Genomic DNA, 19,664 nt, shown 5'->3' with positions numbered 1-19,664 from the left:
AATGCCTCAGGCAACAAACTGATATTTGAGGTGGACAGGACACCATGGCCCTGAGGCCAGATTGCGGTTGCTGTAGCTTCCTCATCCGCTGCACCCCGAGAACATATCTTCGTTCATTCAGTTGTTCATTACTTTATTTAAAATTGGTTTATTAACAAATCATTGAACATCTTTTCCATGCCAGAGGAAGTGGGAAGTGATGAAGAGATATTATATATTTCAAAACATCATGTACATCATAAATACATATGCTTTTTCTTTTTTCTTTTCTTTTTTTTTTTTTGAGAAGAGTCTTGCTCTGTCTCCCAGGCTGGAGTGCAATGGTGTGATCTCTGCTCACTGCAATCTCCACCTCCCGGGTTCAAGCGATTCTCCTGCCTGAGCCTACCAAGTAGTTGAGATTACAGGCATCCACCACCACACCAATTTTTGTATTTTTAGTAAAGACGGGGTTTCACCATGTGGGCCAGGGCTTGAACTCCCGACCTAAGGTGATCTGCCTGCCTCGGCCTACCAAAGTGCTGGGATTACAGGCGTGTGAGCCACCATGCCTGGCCTACATATGTTTTTTGTCAATTAAAAATGAGCCAGGCATGCAAATAAATAAAAAATCCCTGCTAATACTTTCTGACTGTGATACATGCTGGGAACAAGATGAATTGGAGCAACGAGGCAGAGAGAGGACCTTAATCAGGGTCTTCAGGGAAGATCTGGGGAGGCAGAGACAAGGCCAGCATGGCTGGAGCCTGGAGGACAGTGGGTGAGGCCGAGAGTGGAGTCAGGGCAGGCAGGGCCCTGGCATTAGCGCAGCTGCATGGAAACATCCCGCAAGTGATCCAACGTGAGCCAGTAAAAAGAATCAGGTGATATCAATTTTAGTAATGCATTTTATGCAACCCAATATATCAAAACGATTCATCATACCAATATGTAATCAGTGTAAATATTATTAATATGATACTTTCTATTCTTTTCTTTCTCTGCCTTTGAAATCTGGTGCCCAGCATGTATTTTATACTCCAGTATCTTTTTTTTTTGTTTTTTTTGAGACACTCTTGGTTAGTTGCCCAGGCTAGAGTGCAATGGAACAATCTCAGCTCAGTGCAACTTCTGCCTCCCGGGTTCAAGCAATTCTCCTGCCTCAGCCTCCCAAGTAGCTGGTACTACAGGCAGACACCACCACAGCCCGCCATTTTTTTTTTTTTTTTGTATTTTAGTAGGGACAAGGTCTTACCATGTTGCCCAGGCTGGTTGCAAACTCCTAAGCTCAGGCAATCCGCCCGCCTCGGCCTCCCAATGTGCTGAGATTACAGGCGGGAGCCACCACGTGCAGCCTACTCCAGTATCTTTATTTCAAGTGCTCAGAAGCTGTGTGTGGCCTGAGGTGCTGTCCTGGACAGTGTGGCCCCGAGATTTTCAGGGCTTTGGTGTCTGGGAAGTTCCCCTGAGATGAGAAGGCTCTTTTCCTGGGAAAAAAATGAATTTTTGGCCAGATATGTACTAACCTCTGCGAAGTACACACTTTGAGTAAAGACAGTTGAGCAAGGCCCTTCCCTGGCGGATCTGACAGTCGAGGTCTGAGAAGGGCATTGAGGGTGAAGTCACTGGGTGTCTTCAGGAGGGAGAACTGGGGATGCTAAGTGGGGTGAGGGCACAGAAAAAGACCTGGGAGGGGCAGAGGGAGAGCAGGCACTCACATTTCCTTATTTTATCCAGACTCAGGCGTTTTCTTCCTCTTTGCTGCAGACGAAATTGAGTCACAGCAGGTTGACTAAGTTGTCAGTGCTGGACAGCTGATAGGCGGTAGAGCTCTGGGAAGCTCTGGGACTCCTGGAGGGTTGTGGAAAATCCTGGAAGTTTTGAGAGGACTTGGCCATGGGCAACCTTCAGGGAGGTCCCCCAGGCCCTCTGGCATACCCAGTATTGCCTCATTTAGCACCCCCATGTTCTTGGGACAAGATTCCAAGAGAATGAGGTGGAACAGTAAGGTTGCAGTGGCTCAGCTGCTCCTGGCTCTAAATAGCAGAATGCCTGAGTGAGAGTAGTGTCAGCAGTGATGGTCTTGAGTGGCTCCACAGAAGTCTGCAGGCAGGGGATTCTGCAGGCAGATGGATTCCAAGTGTGGCTCAGCGGCATCACTGTGAGTGGGCGCCTCCTCTTGTCCGGTTCCCCAGCCTCTGCATGGGCTGATGTTAACCTCATGATACGGGGGCTCCAACGACAGGCCCCGCCTTCTCACAGAGTAAGACCCAAAGACAGGGTTGCAGGGGGACTCCCGTCCCAGGAATCTCTTCACTGGGGAGAAAGCGCTTTCCCAGAAGCAGATCTCTCCGAGAGACCCCCTGCTGAGCTCCCCTTGAGTTCTGAGGTTGGAGTGAACTGGGTCCATGGGGGCCACACTTAGCTGCAAGGCATGCTGGGAAATTGAGTGCCTTTAGCACTTTTGGTGCCTATTATGGGATGTGGATTGTGTCAATGAGGAAGGAAGCTGATAACCAGCAGGGGAGCCGTGCCTCGCTGTGCGGCATCCACAGGTTCACATCCACAGCTTCAACCTACCTCACACTGAAAATATTCCAGAATCGAACCCAATACAAATAACAGTGCAACCATAAAGATAATACCAAAACACAGTATAACAACTATGCACATAGCATTTACATTGTATTAGGTATCATAAGTAACCTACAGATGATTTGAAGTATATGGGGAGTGTGCATTGGTTATATGCAAACACTGTGCCGTACTACAGAGGGACTCAAGCATCCGTAGGTTATGATATCTGAGGGGGACCTGGAATCAATTCTGCATTTCTAGGATAAGGAATTGACTCCTCCCATGTTCATCACCAAGTTACTTCCTTGGGATTCATCTTGTAACAGTAATCTGGGTGTACATGTCCCTAGCTAGACTGACGGGTTGCCTTGTTCATCTCCATATCTTCAGCACAGTGCTGGGCATGAAGTAGGTTTTGAACAAACAGATGAATGAATGAGTGATTCAGAGTATCTCAGGATTCAGCTGCAGACCCATCTCCTCCTGGTGTCAGCCCGCCTCCCCGGCTGTCACATGGGTCTGCCTGGACTCTCTTGCAGCTAGGAGCAGGGATGGAGGCATTTGTTTAGGTGTGAGTTATTTCTAGGAGCCTTCCAGGAGCCAGGTCCCAGTTAGGTGCTGGGGATGGCGAGTGGGACACATGATGTCTCCCGTTAGATAGTCAATGAATCATGCAAATGAAGGAGACACTTGTGGCGGAGAGGGGCAAGTCACCCCGAGAGCTGGCCCAGCCTGGGCTGGTGGTCAGGGGCACGGTCCTGGGGAAGTGACAGTGAGTTGGCACTGGAGGAAGGGGAAGCTGATGGGTGGGGGGGGGGCAAAGGTCAGCAAAGCTTTCCAGGTAGAGGGACAGCATGTGATGTCAACATCTTGTGGCAGGTGGGGGAAACAGAGTAAGCACCGTGTGTCTGTGGCCCACCTGGCAGCCCTGAATGAGGCTTGGGTGGGCTGCAGATCTGGAGGGAAGGTGATGGTGGGAAGCCCACCTGTGCCCGCTTTAGGACAAGCCAACCCTAAATTAGGATGGGGAGGAGTTATGATCAACAACGGCCCCCACCTCCTGAGAAGATGGAGGGGGTTCCCTAGAGCAGGTGAACCCCATGGCCCCCCACTTCCCCGCCACCTCCCCACCCCTCTATTCTCTAGCCCTCTCTTCCTGGAGGGCCCTGGTCTTAGACCTGGCCTCTTCCCCAGCTGTGCCTGAGGGCCAGTCTTGGCCAGGCCCTGTCTAAGCCTCGGGGAGGGCACTTCAGTGGCTACGCCAGTCTTGCCTGGGTCTTGGGACAGCCTGAGATTTATGTCCAAGATCCGTGAGCTTAGAACTCCTCATGTTCGCCCTGCGGATGTTTCACGTGCAATTTGGGAAATTGGGAACGCTCAAAATAGAATTTGCCCGTAAAATCGCCTGAAATGCAGTCCAAATGTGTCTGTAAAAAGTAACCAACGAGCTATTTATTGTTATTAGTTCACATTCTTCAGGCTTCCACGTGGGGCTGGGCATTGATTTAATTGGGTGCCAGACGAGTTTGGGGGTGACCTCAGAGGCTGACGTGGACATGCTGGGCTCTGTTTTGCAGAGAGAAGCCGGTAATCAGCACATTCTCCTCACTGGCTCTGACATCTGACCAGGACACTTGCAGAAAGCCCCGCTGGCCTTTCCAAGACATTCTTCTTAAGGTAAATTCCTAAAAAACCCGGCAAGAGTCCAAGCCCGTGCATACATATGCCAAAATCTAGAAAAAAGGAGCAGACTATAAGATGATAAAATTGTAATTAGGCAATCCCCTTCCAAAAGAGCCCATAGCAATGCATTGCTTCTATTCTTATCCTGGTAAAGTACACCTCACATACGAGTCACTATTGTAACCATTTCGAAGTGTAGATTCAGTGGCATTTAGTACATTCACAGCACAGGGCAACCATTGCCACAAACTCCGGAACATTTTTACCACCCGCAGAGGAAACCCTGCACCCACTCACAGACCCTCTCCATTGTCCCTCACCCCAGCCCTTGTCAACCGCAAGCCTGCCTTCTGTCTCTATGGATTTGCTTTTCCTAGATGTTTTGTGGAAATGGAGTTATGCACTATGCAGCCTTTTGTGTCCAATGAGCACATGAAAAGATGCTCACCATCATAAGCTGTCAAGGAAATGCAAATCAAAACCACAAGGAGATGCCACCTCACACCCACCAGGATGGGTGTCATCCAGGAATGGAAAGTCACCAGCATTGGTGAGGGTGTGGGGGAACTGGAGCCTGCGTTCACAGCTGGTGAGGGACAAATGGTGCCATTGCTGTGGACACCCACCGCTTCCTAACAATCACTCAAGACTCAGCTGCTGGCTGGGCTTGCTCGGGCTGAAGGAAAAGGAGCCAGTGGGGGTCCCATGCCTGTTGGAGCCCCAGACCTCCCGCGTAGCAGCCGTGTGACCTTCAGGAATTCACTCGACCTCTGTGAGTCTTTGTTCTTCATCTTTTACCTCCCAAGATTCTGTGAGGCCAAAATAAATCACAAGGATGGCTGGTGAGGGCCTCCCCATGTGTCCCCTGCAGCCCGTCTGGCCTGGTTCCTTCCTGAGTCTATCCCTCGTGCACCACCCACCCCCTCCACCCCTTGCCACAGGGCTGGGGCTCAGTGTCTCACACAGGCAGTTCCTGCCCCGGGGCCTTTGCACTTGCTGGAGCCACCTGGAATGTGCCCTCCCTCACCTCCTTCACACTTCTATTCAAACTCCACCTTTCAGTGACACCTGCCTTCAGTGCCCTACCAAAAGCTCTGACCCCTTCCCTAGCCCTGAGCACTCCTGCTGCTTTACTCCTGTCAATTACAGCACAGTGACTTTTGCTTTTTAGCTTTATGAACTCCCTTTCTTTCCGACAGAATGTAAACGCCACAAGTGCTAAGTAGTGTCGGTCTACTCAACACCAGCTCCTGAGCCTGAGGCTGGCGCAGAGGGGCCTTTCAAAAGGTGCTGTTGGAACGATGGACAGACTGTTGACTCCACATGAGGTAGGTGTCTTGAATGACACGTGTGCCAGACAGGTTTCCTTGCACACACAGAGGTCAGGATCTTCCTCGAGACAGCCTTGTCTCCCTCACTGCACGCGGCCCAGCGCACCCACGTTGTGAGGGGTGCACAAGAAGACAGGCTGGCGCACGCTGAGTTTGGCTCTTGTTGGCAAGCAGCGCAGACACCCTGGTTCTGGCTTAGGTGACAAATGGGGAAGTTATAAGGATACAGGGATGTGGCTGGACCTTGGAGGGGGATGGACAAGTCCCCAGGAAGGTGCAGGAATTCTGTCTCTGTTTTCCTCCTGCTGTCCCTTCCCTTTTTCCTGTTTCGTCTCTCTGTTTCTCCTGTCCCTCTCGCCCCTCTGGGTCTTTCTTCTCTCAGTGCCCTCGTGCTTTCCTCCGTGGTTCCTCTCCCCCCCACCCATGTGGTCCACGTCTGGGAAACATTTCCCCAGGAGTGTGTGTATCTAACAACCTAACAGTGCGTGCATTCTCTCTCTCAGTCCCAAGTCCAAGTTCCCTGATTGGGGATTCTGATCTCCTTTTGAGGCAGGCCATCAGCTGTGTGTGACGCACATTGCAGAAGAAGGCTTTAGGGTGGGAGTTGGGGGACAGAGGGGTGAGCCAGGCAGTTAAGGGACTCCGTCATGAACTGGGAAGCCTTTGCAAACACTGCTCACCACACGAAGGTAAAGGGGATACAGGCTACACACCCACATTTCTTCATTTGCCCACTTGCCCATCAAGTACCTCTTGGGCTCCTACCTCATGCCAGCCACTGTTCTAGGGTCTGGGTCTACATCAGTGGATGAAATATATAGACATTCCTACCTTTATTAAACTTACAACTGGTAGAGGAAAGGGTGCTTAGAGAAGTAAACACGTGACCGCACAGTCCTTAGTGCTTGGAGAAGCTCAGCGAGGTGAGATGACAGTGAGGGCAGCAGGGCAGCGGTGCCTTGGCCTCTGGCGGGCAGAGAAGGCCTCCCTGAGGACCTGAGTGAAAGGGATGAACCAGGCCGCACTCCAGGCAGGTGGCCCAGCCTGTGCAAAGGCCCTGTGGCAGGTGCACGTGTGTGTATGAAGACAGGAACGTGGGAGAAACATTCGGGGGCAGACACCTGAGTCTGGCAGGCCATGCACAGGCGGGAGAGCCCGCCTACTTCCAGCCCCTTCCGCAGGTATCAGGCCATCCCCACGTCCTTTGTTGCTGCCGTGAAAACATCTCAAGAGAACAACAGGGCTTCTCTGGGGAGCCGAGACTGACAGAACCTGCAATTTGGAGTTTAGTTGCTTAGATTGGAGTCTCAGGGAAGCCACTGGCTGCCTATGGAACTCCGACCTGCTGCTTGGCCTCTCGGGCCTCGGTTTCCCCATCTGTAGGGTGGCCCTAAGAGCTGCCCCCAGGGCCATGAGTGTCCCATGAGGTCTCGCACGGGCACCTGTGGTGCCCAGTGGTCAAGTCCCACTTCAGGGCAGCGTGTTTGTATCTCTGGGCCCCGAGGAGGGCTCCACTCGGGAAGGTAAACAGCTGCGGGAACTGTAAGGCTGCAATTGTGCGCCTGCCGACGGCAAAGATTACAGAGCTCGTTTTTCAGGGATCTGTGATGACAGTTGCGGCCCGGGGTTGGGGGAGCCTCAGCTGGCTCCCTCCGCTGCTCCAGCCTCCTGGCCGGCTGTGCGGGAGCTGTGGTGGAGAATGAGGGCTGTGCCTGGCGGCGGTCTGTGTGCCTGTTGGACAGATGGAGGCAGGCTCAGAACGAGTGACTTTCAGGCGGCTGCAAGGGGGACAGGCTGTCTCGCTTGTCAACCCCCTTCGCCGTGTCCCAAGCAGGAGGCAGAAATTCTTGACAGGAAAAGCTGAAAGATAGGTCCCCACTGGACCATATAGATAATCTGCCGGGGGCCTCTAAACCCCAGGAAAGGCCAGGGCCTGCCAGAGGCCTCACCCTGAGGGTCCCCGGGGCCCTGTCAATCATGGCCAACGCAGGAGCAGTGGGGACGGGTCAGGCCGGCGTTTAAGAAAGCCTGGCATTGTTTTTAAAGGTTAACCCGTTTGCATCTTGGGTTTCATTGGGAAGTCTGTGTGGTCACACCGGCCAATTTAGCATTTGTTGGGAGCTGGGTGAGACGGGCCGTGAGGAACAGCCCCCTGGGGGCCCTCCGGTAGTTCTGTGGTCATGACTTATGGGGAACACAGGCGGGGAAAGGGCGCATTTTTATCCCATATTTGGTGATGCGGTGGGCTTCAAGTTCTTCTTTCTCTCTCATTTGTCAGGATCTTAATGAGAAACCCCAAAAGGATTTAGAGATTTCCCTTTCCCAAGGACAGGAAATAAATGGGAACTTTCTAGGGAATTAGGGGAAAACCTGTTGCAACTTAAGACAGTAGCCTTTGTTGTCTATTTGTGTGTGAGTGTGAGAGAATGAGAGTGTGTGTTAGAGAGACAGAGACAGAGAGAGAGAGGAACAGAAGGAGAGAGACAGAGACAGAGAGACCAGAGACAGACAGAGAGAAACCAAGAAAAAACAGAGAGAGAAAAACAGAGTGAGATAGAGACAGGGAGAGATGGACACACAGAGAGAAAGATAGAGAAAGAGAGAGAGAGAGAGAGAGAGACAGGGAGAGACAGAGAGAGAGAGAGACAGAGAGAGAGAGACAGAGAGAGAGACAGAGAGAGACAGAGAGGGACCAGAGAGACAGAGAGAGAGACCAGAGAGAGAGAGGGACAGAGACAGATCAGAGAAACCAGAGAGAGAGATCAGAGAGGGACACAGAGAGATGCTAGAGAGAGAGAGAGAGACAGAGACAGATCAGAGACAGTGACAGACAGACAGAGACCAGAGAGACAGAGAGGCCAGAGAGAGACAGAGATACCAGAGTCACAGAGAGAGTCATTCTTCCCTGTAGCCCAGTCCCCAGTCCCTCCCCAAAGCACTGGGTGAGTGTCTCAGGGGCCCTCTTGATGTTTTCTTTCTGTTTCTGAGCAGACATACAGAAAAAAACCCGCCTTCCTTTAAAAAAAAAAAAAAAAGATTCTGGCAAATACTGTCCAAACGCTTTCAAAAGAAGTTGACCAAATTGATGTTTCTGTGGCAGGAGCCCACGGGTGCGTGGCTCAGATGTCCCTCACATCAGGAGAAACCCTGCTGTGGGGTGAAGGTGGCTGGCGCCTCCACTTCAAGTGCCCTCTGTCTCTGCCTCAGCTCTCTAGCCAAGGCTCTGTGCCTCTGGGGCAGTTGATGACCAAGCATGGCAGAAGCAAAGGGCCCCCCATTTCTGCCCAGCAGGGGCATCCTCTGGGGGCCACCTTCAGTCTGGGGCTCCCGGTCAGCCTGGCTGAGACATCCTCTGAGCTGCACAGCAGGCCGAGGCCCTTGCTCCGTCATGCTCCTTTCTTCCCCTCTCCTCTCACTGGTGTCAGACCAGCATCACGATGTGAAGGCTGGCCTGCACCCTCCAGCTGCCCCTCCGCTTTATGCAGCACAGCGGCACCACCTCCCCAGTACATCCTGACTCCATCATGGCGTTCCTTCCCGAGGACCCACACTGACACCACTGACAATGTGTAAGGATTGGCTTCTGGTGGTACTCAGCAGCAGGGTCTGTGGCTAAGTAGTTTCTGAGCTGAGCTCCCAAGCTTATCCAAATCTCACATTTTATAAGGGGAAGTGTGAGGCTCAAAGAGGGCAAGCCACTTGCCCGAGGCCACACACTCAGTGGTAGCAGAAGCCAGGCCACACCCAAGTGCCCCCTCCGTCTCAGATAGCAGCTGACCTTCATTGTCCCCACCCTCAGCCAAAAGCAAGCGCAGAGCAGACGTGTGGCCTGGACTACCTTTCCTGCTCTCCAGATTTTCTCAGGGACAGGGTTCACAGTTCCCCAAAATCTGTTGGGGGAAATTGCATCCCAGTTCTTGGAAGGCCTGCCCACCTTCTTCCCATGCAGCCATTGCTGCATCAATACGTGCTGTGTGGTGATACTGGCGCCAACTCCCACTGCCCTGTGGTCAGCTGGGCGGGGACCAGAGCTCAGAGAGAAGCACTTTCCAGAGGAGCAGAGCGGGTGAGGGAGGTGAGGAGGAAGACAGCAGGCCACAGATTCTCATCACGTTTTCCCCTCCTGCGCTTTCAGGGGCTTAAACAGCAATAAAAGAATGTGAGATTGTCAGCATAAATCAAGAAAATCGGAATTCTGCTGAGCCGGGGGAACATTGGACTTGAAAGAGCTATTTGCTAAATGTGAAAGGAGCCCTTGAAAGTGTTCCTGCAGGCCTCTTTCCTGCCCAAACAGCTCAGGACTGACTACTTGGTCACCTGGAATCAGGGTCTGCACACGGGCTGGAGCTGAGGACATGGCCTCGGGGCTCAGGGCAGCCGTGTTTGGGCTTCACTGTGCCCCACCTGGCACGGCCCTGCAGGCAGCTGGGCAGATGGGTCCTGGCACCAAGTTGAGGGAGGGAGGGAGGGAGGGAGGGATGAGGAGATGGCATGGAGGTAAGGTCCCTGCCATCCATTCTTCTGTAAGCCCCCAGAGGGCAGAGCCAGAGCTCATCTGTTATTCATCTCTAAGTTTCTCTCAGCCCTTAGCATAAGGAAATTCCTGCTCATAGGATGTTTGCTGACTGTGTGAATAAAAGAAATAGAGAGAAAGACAGGAGGGAAGAAAGAGATTAGGAGGAGGGAGGGAAGGAGGGAAGGGAGGGAAGGAGGAAGACGCAAACCCCTGTATTAGTCCGTTTTCACACTGCTATAAAGATACCACCCAAGACTGGGTAATTTATAAAGGAAAGAGGTTTAACTGACTCACAGTTCCCATGGCTGGGGAGGCCTCAGGAAGCTGAGGAGCATGGCCGAAGGCAAGGAAGCAGCAAGGACCTTCTTCACAAGGCGGCAGGTCGGAGACAAGCCCAGGAAAACTGCCACATTGAAACCATCGGATCTCACAAGAACTCACTCACTATCACGAGAACAGCATGGGGGGACCTGCCCCGGTGATCCATCCCCTCCCACCAGGTCCCTCCCTCCACACGTGGGGATTATGGGGATTACAATTCGAGATGAGATTTGCGTGGGGACACAACCGTATCACCCCTCAAGTGCTTTTTCCTATTCACAGTGAGTCATTTTAATTAGGCGCTGGCCTAACCTTTTGGCTCAGCAGATGGGACCTGCCCCAGCACCCCCTGGGTGGGCACAGCCATGGCCTGCAGCAGACGGTCCTCAGAGGTCATCACCCAGCTGTGGACCCACAGACACCCCCAATGGAGAGCAGCGACCATGCCTCGGTTTCCTCGCTGGCCCTAAGCTTTGCCGAGGGGCAGCCCTTTGTCCAATAGCTGCGTGGCGATCATCAACATCCAGGCTGGACTCCAACCAATTACGGTTCTTACCCCTGCCACGTCCACACGCTGGGGTAGCCCTGAGCTTAAACCGACCCAACAGCCCGAGGAAGAACCTTGGTGTGACTCCCCCAGGCCTGCACAGGTTCTGCCTCTCTTGCCGGGCTGCGGTGTGAGAAGGCGGGAATATGACGCAGGCCACAGCCGCATCCTGTGCCTTCATACAGTCAGCCACAAAACGCAGTAAAAGGCAGAGATCCGCCACCAGATGCGCGTGATCAGTGAGGTGGCCACGTGGCTCCCAGACCGAAGCATCACTCCACGGTGCTCCTTCCTGCCTGCTCTGGCTGAGAGCATCGCCCCTGAGCAATCCAGCCTTTAAATCCCGCAGGGACTTCGAAAGCTTCTCTTTCAAAACACACGGCCATAAGCCATCTATTTAAACAATGCCATTGATAAGCTGTGCTGTCTGTGGTCTGTTGGAATTATACGTTTCAGTGTAGTCCAGTGAATGCCCCTCGCTGACCAGGGCACTGAAATTGAGAAGGCAGCAGCTTAGTGAGCCCTGAGAAGAGGATGGAAGGCTTGCCAGAGGGCTGTGCAGAGGGTAGGACAGGGCTCCGGGGATCTCGATGACGGAACAATAAAGACAAGCATGGCTGCTCAAACTGGCTTGTCTCGGCTGTCACACGGGCTGACCTTAACCCATAACAGAGGGTTGGGAGGATCTAAGATGAAAATATCCCCCACCCATTTCTGAGCTTTCGATGGGGATAGGTCTGGAAAATCAGGTGAGTCTAGGTCCCCAAACCAAGCCCCCCACCCCCCGAATTGGAGCCTCCTCTCTGGTGCTGGGAAGTTAGGTGGTACACACCTGCATGTATCTATGAAGATGTGCGGTGTTTTCATGTGCGTGTGTATTGCGGCTGTTGCCTTTTAAAAATTCAGAGGAAATTCATGTAGCAGAAAATCAACCATTTTAAAGTGAACAACACAGTGGCATTTGGTGCCTTCACAATGTTGTGCAGCCATTGCCTCTGCGCAGTTCCAAACTGCATGTGCTCTGTGTGCTCAGGTTGTTCAGAACATGTGGGTGTGCTGCAGACACGTGAGTACGTCCATGGCATGCGTGTGCCAGCCCGGGGGTCTGTGAGTACTTGTAGGACTTTGAGGTTTGCGGAGCAGCCACGTGGGCCCTTAAGGTAAAGCTGTAGCCTTGCTCTTATTCCTGCCTCTCCCTGGCCATTTATTTGTTCTTGTCAGGGGACAGTGAGTGACATTTTGTTTGCTGGACCCATTTGGCTGTGAGTGACAGCTGTGGGGGGACTGGCGCTCAGTGCCGGCTCTGGGAGGAGGCCCGCCCCCCCCAGGTGCAGTGGGAGGCTGATCTCACCACCTGTGGTGCCACGGCTTTCATCCTCCCCACTGGCAGCTGGCCTGGCCTCCTGGGGATGGGGATGGGGATGGGGACAAGCTGGCCAGGCTGGCGCTGCTCTCCGTGGGATGTGGTTCCCTTCAGCTCCGCTCAGCCTGGGTGCTGGAAGCTGTGAGGAAGGAGCTGCGTGGCCCCTGCTCATCCCACTCTCAGGAAAGGTGGGCACATTTCAGGTTTCAGCCAGTGCTACCTGGAGGAGACATTCCCCCAGGGGTCAAGGCTGGGGCTGAGTACAGCTTGGCTAAAAAGATATCATTTAACCGAGTTGCCACTTCAATGGGAATCAGGTTCTAATGTCAGCAGGTAAGCCCCCAATTAAGAACTGTATAGAAAAAATAATCCTTGAAAGAACAGTTAAATCACCTGTAAATCATGCTGCTTCCGCTGTTGAATGAGCAAAAGCAGCAGCTTCCACGGAGGCTGTACCGCACAGTGAGGATACGTCTGCAAACGGGGAGCTCACGTTCACCTTCAGGGCTGCAAGCTGCGCGTTCTAGGTGGCTGTGGGATATGGGAAGGGACCCGTCTTCAGTTTCATCGGTGGGCAGAGACCCCAGGCTTTTAGAATCATTTTCTCCCTCTACCTCTCTGTCTTACCTTCTCTCTGTCTCTCAGCCCCTCTCTGTCTTCCTTCTCCTCTCCCTGTCTCTCCCTGTCTCTCTGTCTCTGTGTCTCTGTCTCTGTCTTACCCCTCTTTGTCTTGCTCTTTTTCTTCCATCTCTCTCCTCAACACCTAGAAGCAAATCCACATGCACATAGGTCATGATGCCACCATAAAATAACTTCATGTTTGGAATTTCCCCCACCTTCAGTAGAGAGCCCAATGCTCAGCTTCAGCCAGCTGTGGCCAGAGCCAAATGCTGGCCCAGGGTGGCCATATCTTCCTGCATTTTAGGAGGAGCCAGAAGTTTGAAATGATTTGTGACACCTCCCGTTTTCAGAAAAATGTGGCTCAAATTAAAAATAAAACATAAAACCAAACAAAGGAGAGTGGCAGAAGCTGCTCCGGGTTCCAGAGCGTGACCTCTGAGAGACGGGCTCTCCGTAGGAGGGCTTCTGGGAAGCTCGTCCTTCTAGGCAGCGGCCGATGTTCCCCCAAGGCTGGGCCAGGCTTGGTCCCTTCCTTACCCCCTCTGCCCCCCTCACCCCTCACACAAAGGGCAGAGGGTGTCAGCTGCTCTGTCTCCAGATGCCATTACAATTGCCAGCTGTGGGCAGCCACCACTACGTGTGGCTGGGCCTGGAGGGTGGTGGTCTGAGAAAAGTGCCATTGAGGATACAGTCCCCTTTCTGCCATCCAAAGGGGGTCACCCTGAGTTTGGATTGGAGAAGTCTTGACAACTGAATTTTAAAATCGCCCCTTAGATTGACTCTGTTATTATTTTTGGCAACCAAAGTCATTTGAAAGAATGGCCGTCTCTTCTAGTTAACAAAAATGCCATCTGGGCAAGCAGGACTTGCCTGGTGGAGGAGAGGGTTAGGCCGCACCCACATGGGGTCAAACCTGTGTCCAAGCTGCCAGTTTGAAGGATATCTATTCCAGCAATTAAGGATTGGGGTGCGCATAGCAGCACTACCCACAGTAACCGCAGCTGAAAACAACTCAAACGCACATCATAGTAGAACGGGTGAATAAATGTGGCATACTCATCCATTCACCCTGGAGATGGGTAATCCACAGCTGTAGAGTTGCTGAGCTCAACAAGCCAGACAGACATCAAAAGTGCACGTCGTTTAATTCCATGAAGTTCAAAGCAAGCAGAGCTAACCAGGCATGTTAGGTTGAGGGCATTCCCTCCAGTGGGCACAGCGGGGGACAGAACTGCACAGACTCCTGCCCTCAGGGACTTATGTTCTGGAGGGAGGACTCAGGCATTAAATCAGTAAGTAAAGTGCACACATATGAACACATGGGGAGAAAATAGGACAGGGGGTTGGTGTAGGGGGCTGGGTGTGGGGTCTGCATTGTAAATAGAGAAGTCACCAAAGGCTGCAGAGAGGGTGGCATTGTAAAAGCCTGTGGAAGGGAAGGTGGGAGCCAAAGATATATCAGGGGAAGGGCATGCCAGGAGAGGGAGCAGAGAGAGGGAGGGTCTTGAAGCAGGTTGCTTATGGAGGAATGAGAGATGAGCCTGGCTGTGGTGGGGTGAGTGGGAGGAGTGGAGAGGAGAGAGTTGGAAGGGGTCGGGGGAGTGGAGAGAGCAGAGAGCACTGGGAGCCTGTAAAGACCTCGGCTTTGACTCTGAGGGACAAGGGGCTGTGGTAGGGTTCTGAGCAGAGGGATGGGCCCTTCTATTCAGAACAAGGGCCACTGTGATTACTAGGCTACGGGTAGTGTGCAGGTGGGCAAGGCGGGAGAACAGGAGGACAGGAAGGAGCCCAACACAAAGCTCCAGGGAGATCCTGGCTGGAGGTGCCAGCAGCCTGGGCTGTGTGGCTGTGGATTTGCAGGTGGAAGAAGTAAACCCACCTGGGCAGGGCTGCAGTGTTGGGTGCACAGGGCCAGGCAGTGGATGTATGGGTGTGATGAATACCAGTGGAGATGTCTACGAGGAGGTTAGGCCAGAGACCTGAGCCCTGGACCTGGAAATGGTCAGCTCGGATGCTAGGTGAATGCCTGGGAGCTGAGGGGTGGGACTGAAATAGTATAAGGAGGAAGGAGAGGGCCAGGGACCAAGCACCAGGAAACCCTCACATCTAAGGATTGGAAATGTGACCTTGTAGGCAGAGCTACAGAGGTAGGAAGAAACCAGAAGTTGAGTGATGGAACAAGGCCATTCTCACTCTGAGACCTTCTGTGGCTCACAGCTTCCTCTCTTTTCCCTAGACTGAAAGCTCCCTGAGGACAGGGTGGGTCCAACAGGTTCTGTTAGGTCCCCAGAACTGAGAGCAGGACCTGGCACAGAAGGGGTGTAGCAGACCTGTTGAATGAATGAACGTCAGTGTGGCTGATCAAGGTGACAGGACAATGATCGTCCACCAAGGCCTGGGGCTGATGAGTAAGTAGCATGCAAATTCAGTGGGCTGCGAGTCTCAGCCCCTGCACACCGGGAGGCTCTGCTGCCTGTCATGCACATTGGTGGGAAGGAAGGACAGCTAGTCCAGGCTCTGCCAGGTGATGCCAATGGCCCCCTGCAGACGCGGGCTCAGCCAGCCCACCGCCGGAGCCTTCCCTTTGGGAGCCACCTCTGCTCTGCCTGTGCTCTTTCCCCGTTTTTTTTGCAAACTGTTTTTATCTTGCCATCCAAGAGACACAATTGGGACTTCTGTGTTAATGCCGATATGTGCCCTCCCCTCAGATCCTGGTTCAACGCTGGACTCATAAGCCAGGCTAAGTTAAAAAAAAAAGCAAAATGTGTCTGGCTTGATAGCTGGCTCTGAGTGCAATGGAAAAAGCCAAAAATAAACACTAAGTTGATGACATCCGTACCATCCGTGGGCACGGGGCCCAGGCTGGGCTAAAGCGAGGGAACAGTGTACAGCCCGGCCTCACACACAGCCCCTGGGGCTTCTCAAGGCAGTCTCGGGGCCTGGCCGGCAGCGAGGGTGTAAAGCTCTGCTATGGCCATCATCCTCTCTCAGGTACCAGGGACCTGCATGCCCAGGGACAGTGATGCCAGTCACCCCAGCCTCTTGCCTTTGCTTGCCAGAAAACCACTGCCCAGGGCAGCCTGAATCCTCAGATTTTGTTTTTCCTCCCTTGTGTTTTTCTTGCCATCTGAGAGGTGCCAGTGCCTGCCTGCACACTCTGCTCCATCTGCACTGGGCACTCCTGCCTGGCCCTGGATATGCAGTGCCCTCCCCCCACCACCTGTAGGAGCTGCTCCCTCTGCACGGAAAGCTCCTCCTCTGCTGGTAACCTGGCCAGCTCCATCAGGGCTCGGTTTACCTCTCCTGTCTGAGGGAAGCCTTTGCTGAGCCCTATCCCCCTGCCATCTACCTCATGCCCAGAGCACTGTGCAACTGCTCCCTTGAACCAGCCAGGACCAGTGAGGTCAGGCTGCAGTCACACATAAACCCTGCAACCTCAGGGACTTCATGCAACGCACATCTGCTTCTCACTCACACGGCATATCCCAAAAAGCTCACATCCCCATTCCACACCATTGTTAGGGACTCAGGCTGAAGGAGGCATTACTCCTGGGCACAGGAAGGAGCAGAGAGAGTGGAGAGAACTCACTCCTGCCTCAGCTGCCCAGGACCCAAAGTGGCCCATGTCACTGTTGCTCACACTATTGTCCAGAACTAATCACCTGGTCCCAGCCTGCCTGCAAGAGAGGCGGGGAAACATGACCTCCTTGTGTACCCTCAGGGTAGGGAAGATAAAGTGAACAGTCTCAGCTGTGCCCCACCATAGACTGTCCTGCACCACTTTGTAGTTGCCTAGTTACTTCTCTGCTCACCCCCACCCCAGACTGAGGTTCCTTAGGTTCACAAATTTCAGGCTTCTCCCCCATTTGATTCTTGGCAGCTAGCACAGTGCCCTCCTTGAAGGCCCACGAAGTTTCAGGAAGAGCCGATCCCACAACCCAGCGGGCTGTAGAGCACCTCCATGCCTCCGCAGAGCCGACTCCTCTGGTACCGCACGGCTGTGACAGATCATTTCTTCATCCGTCTCCTCCCTCTGCCAAGTCATCAGAAAATGCTGAGCACCTATGGAAAATCCTCAGCACACTCCGCCTCTTCGGTCTGGTTTTCATTTTATGTTGTGCTGCTTTTTTGGTACAATAAACAAGGTGAAAGCAAGTAAGTAAACACTGTGGGGTTTGAGGGAGTTTCAACAAATGAAGGCTACCTCGCTGTGTTCTGTTTTGAGCACGTGCAACCCTGGTTTACACGGAGAGCTGGCAAATGGTGCTTGGATAGCGGCCAGGCTTCCAGGGTGAATAAACACCTCAAAGGGACAAATGTTTTTCACAGACTGGGAGTGAAATAGAGACTCAAATATTTAAAAATAAATATATAAAAAAGAAGAAAGAAAAGAAAAGGCAAGGAGACCCTGCTGACCTTAGTTCCCAAGTGAGCTAAAAACAAGTTTTTATAATAATATTTTCTACTTCCAAAGAAACAAAACTTCTTATTTTCACTACTCCTGGCATGAGTATTTCTGTGTATTACTATTCTTGGAATGAGTATTTCTAAAATGTCATTTTTGAGATTGAACAAGGGGCTTCACTCTTTAAGCCTCCAGTTACTTGTCTGTAAAATAGGAATAATGATAACTCCTCACTCCCCGGGTAATTATGAGAATGAAATCAATTGTTATACAAAGGATATAGATCAGGGCCAGCACAAGGTGAGTTCCATATGATTGTTAGTCATCACTGCCTTCATCGTTGCTGTCATCACCACAGTCACCATCATGATATTATCACCGTCACCACTATCATCACTGTCACCACTCTCATCGTTACTTCATCACCGCCATGATCATCGCCACCATCATCTTCATCATCATCACCATCACCACCACCAGCAGCAACAGCACCATTATCACCACCACCATCACCACCATCATCACCATCACCACCATCACCATCACCACTGTCATTACCATCACCTTCATTGCCACCATGATCAACACTGCCATCATCATAACCATCACCACCATCATCATCATTACCATCCTCATCACCATCATCATTACCATCACCATCATCATCACCATCACCACCATCATCATCATTACCATCCTCATCACCATCATCATTACCATCACCATCATCATCACCATCACCACCATCATCACAATCATCATCATCATCACCATCACTGTCATCACCATCACATTACCATCATCATCACCATCATCATCACCATCACCACCATCCTCACCATCACCACCATCATCATCATCACCACCATCACCACCATCATTACCATCACCACCATCACCACCATCATCCTCACCATCACCACCATTATCCTCACCATCACTACCACCATCATCACCCTCACCACCCCCATCAAAACCATCACCACTGTCATTATTATCATCATAAGCACCATCATCACCATATTCAGGAATCTGGGAATCTGGTGTGATTAGAGACTAGGTGAGCAACCCTCGAAACTGGAGACCCAAAGTTGACTGCAGACAAGGTACAGAATTTCCTCTAGGCCTTTGTTTCCGCAGCTGTAGAGTGGAGACAGTAAAATCTCGTGCCACCTGCTTAAGAGGGTTTGAGACATGGCGATGCAGCTACTATTTCCACGGCTGCTGACAGGAAGGTGTTAGAGCCATTATTGTTAATAGCAATGTTTACTTTGGAAAAGAGGATCAAAGTGGGATTAGTTAATATATTTATAATCTGTATTTGTTCTCAGTCTATTTATAGGCCCAGAAATGCAGGTGGTCTAGTTCTCTAAAACGTGAAATATTGATGATAAACAGAACCTCCAAACTGGGCAGTTTTCCATTATCCCTGGCCTTGGGTGAGTCTTTCCATCTACTTGGAATACCCTACCTCCCCGCTTCTCCCGACAGTTCCCACTTACCCTCCACGCTTGATACAGTCACTTTCCACCTACAAATAGTCTAAGAATCTAAAACGTGATCACCCTACCATTGTACCTTTATACCCAGCAGTCAGGGTGGGGGAATTTATTCTCACAAGAGATGGTTGGCTAGAGCAGAGCTCTAGTAATAAATAAGAGCCCATACCTTTTTGCCTAGCAATTTAAACTTAAAATTTACATTTTAAAAACTTTACATTCTAAGAATTTGTCCTGGAGAAATAATCATGGATTTGCACCAGGCCCCGTCTCCAAGCACGATCACCCCTGCATTGTTTTAACAGCAGAATAATGGGAGACCACGAAAAAGTTCAGCTGACGAGATGGCATGCATGCATGCTGGAATAGGAGGCAGTCATCAGAAATGCTTTTATGGAAAAAGAAAACAGTAAAAGGGAAAGGTGCTATGGTGTTTCAAGTGGAACAAAGACAGGATTCAAAACAGCAAGGGTGGCCCTACAGCCTGTTTTCCCAGCAGGAGTATCTGCCTCTCCCCTCTCACTGTCCACACTCCCTGTTAGGACCAGGAAGTCCATGGTCATCCTAAAATTAGAATGCAGAGCAAGGTCCCGTCTTCATGGAAAACACTGTCTGTACTTCTTCACAGAAAAATGGCCAGAAGAGCGTGCTCCAGACTTTGGAGGAGTTTGTCGCTGAGAGCCATGTTAGCAGCAGAGCTCCCAGATGGCCCATTTGGCTGCAGACAGCACTGCTTCCTGCCTGGTCTCTCCTGGTGTCATTAATCAATTAATCACAGTGTCTTCTCACTTCCCAAGTGTCCCAATTTGGCTCATAAGTTAC

At 51.8% G+C, this 19,664-nt stretch overlaps 1 long non-coding RNA gene across 1 annotated transcript in view; it reads left to right on the top strand.

The window, feature by feature from the left end:
• LOC108314677 overlaps positions 1 to 19,664 on the top strand; it is a 60,858-nt gene that overhangs the window by 36,959 nt on the left and 4,235 nt on the right. Inside the window, exons 2-5 of the long non-coding RNA XR_005202642.1 lie at positions 4,134 to 4,233; positions 4,617 to 5,011; positions 5,439 to 5,567; positions 16,819 to 17,093. This is a non-coding gene — a long non-coding RNA (uncharacterized LOC108314677). The remainder of the gene's footprint in view (positions 1 to 4,133; positions 4,234 to 4,616; positions 5,012 to 5,438; positions 5,568 to 16,818; positions 17,094 to 19,664) is intronic.

This window comes from Cebus imitator, unplaced genomic scaffold (assembly GCF_001604975.1).
Source record: "Cebus imitator isolate Cc_AM_T3 unplaced genomic scaffold, Cebus_imitator-1.0 Scaffold159, whole genome shotgun sequence".
Classification (NCBI taxonomy): Eukaryota; Metazoa; Chordata; class Mammalia; order Primates; family Cebidae; genus Cebus; species Cebus imitator.
This window is presented reverse-complemented; position numbering and strand designations above follow the sequence as displayed.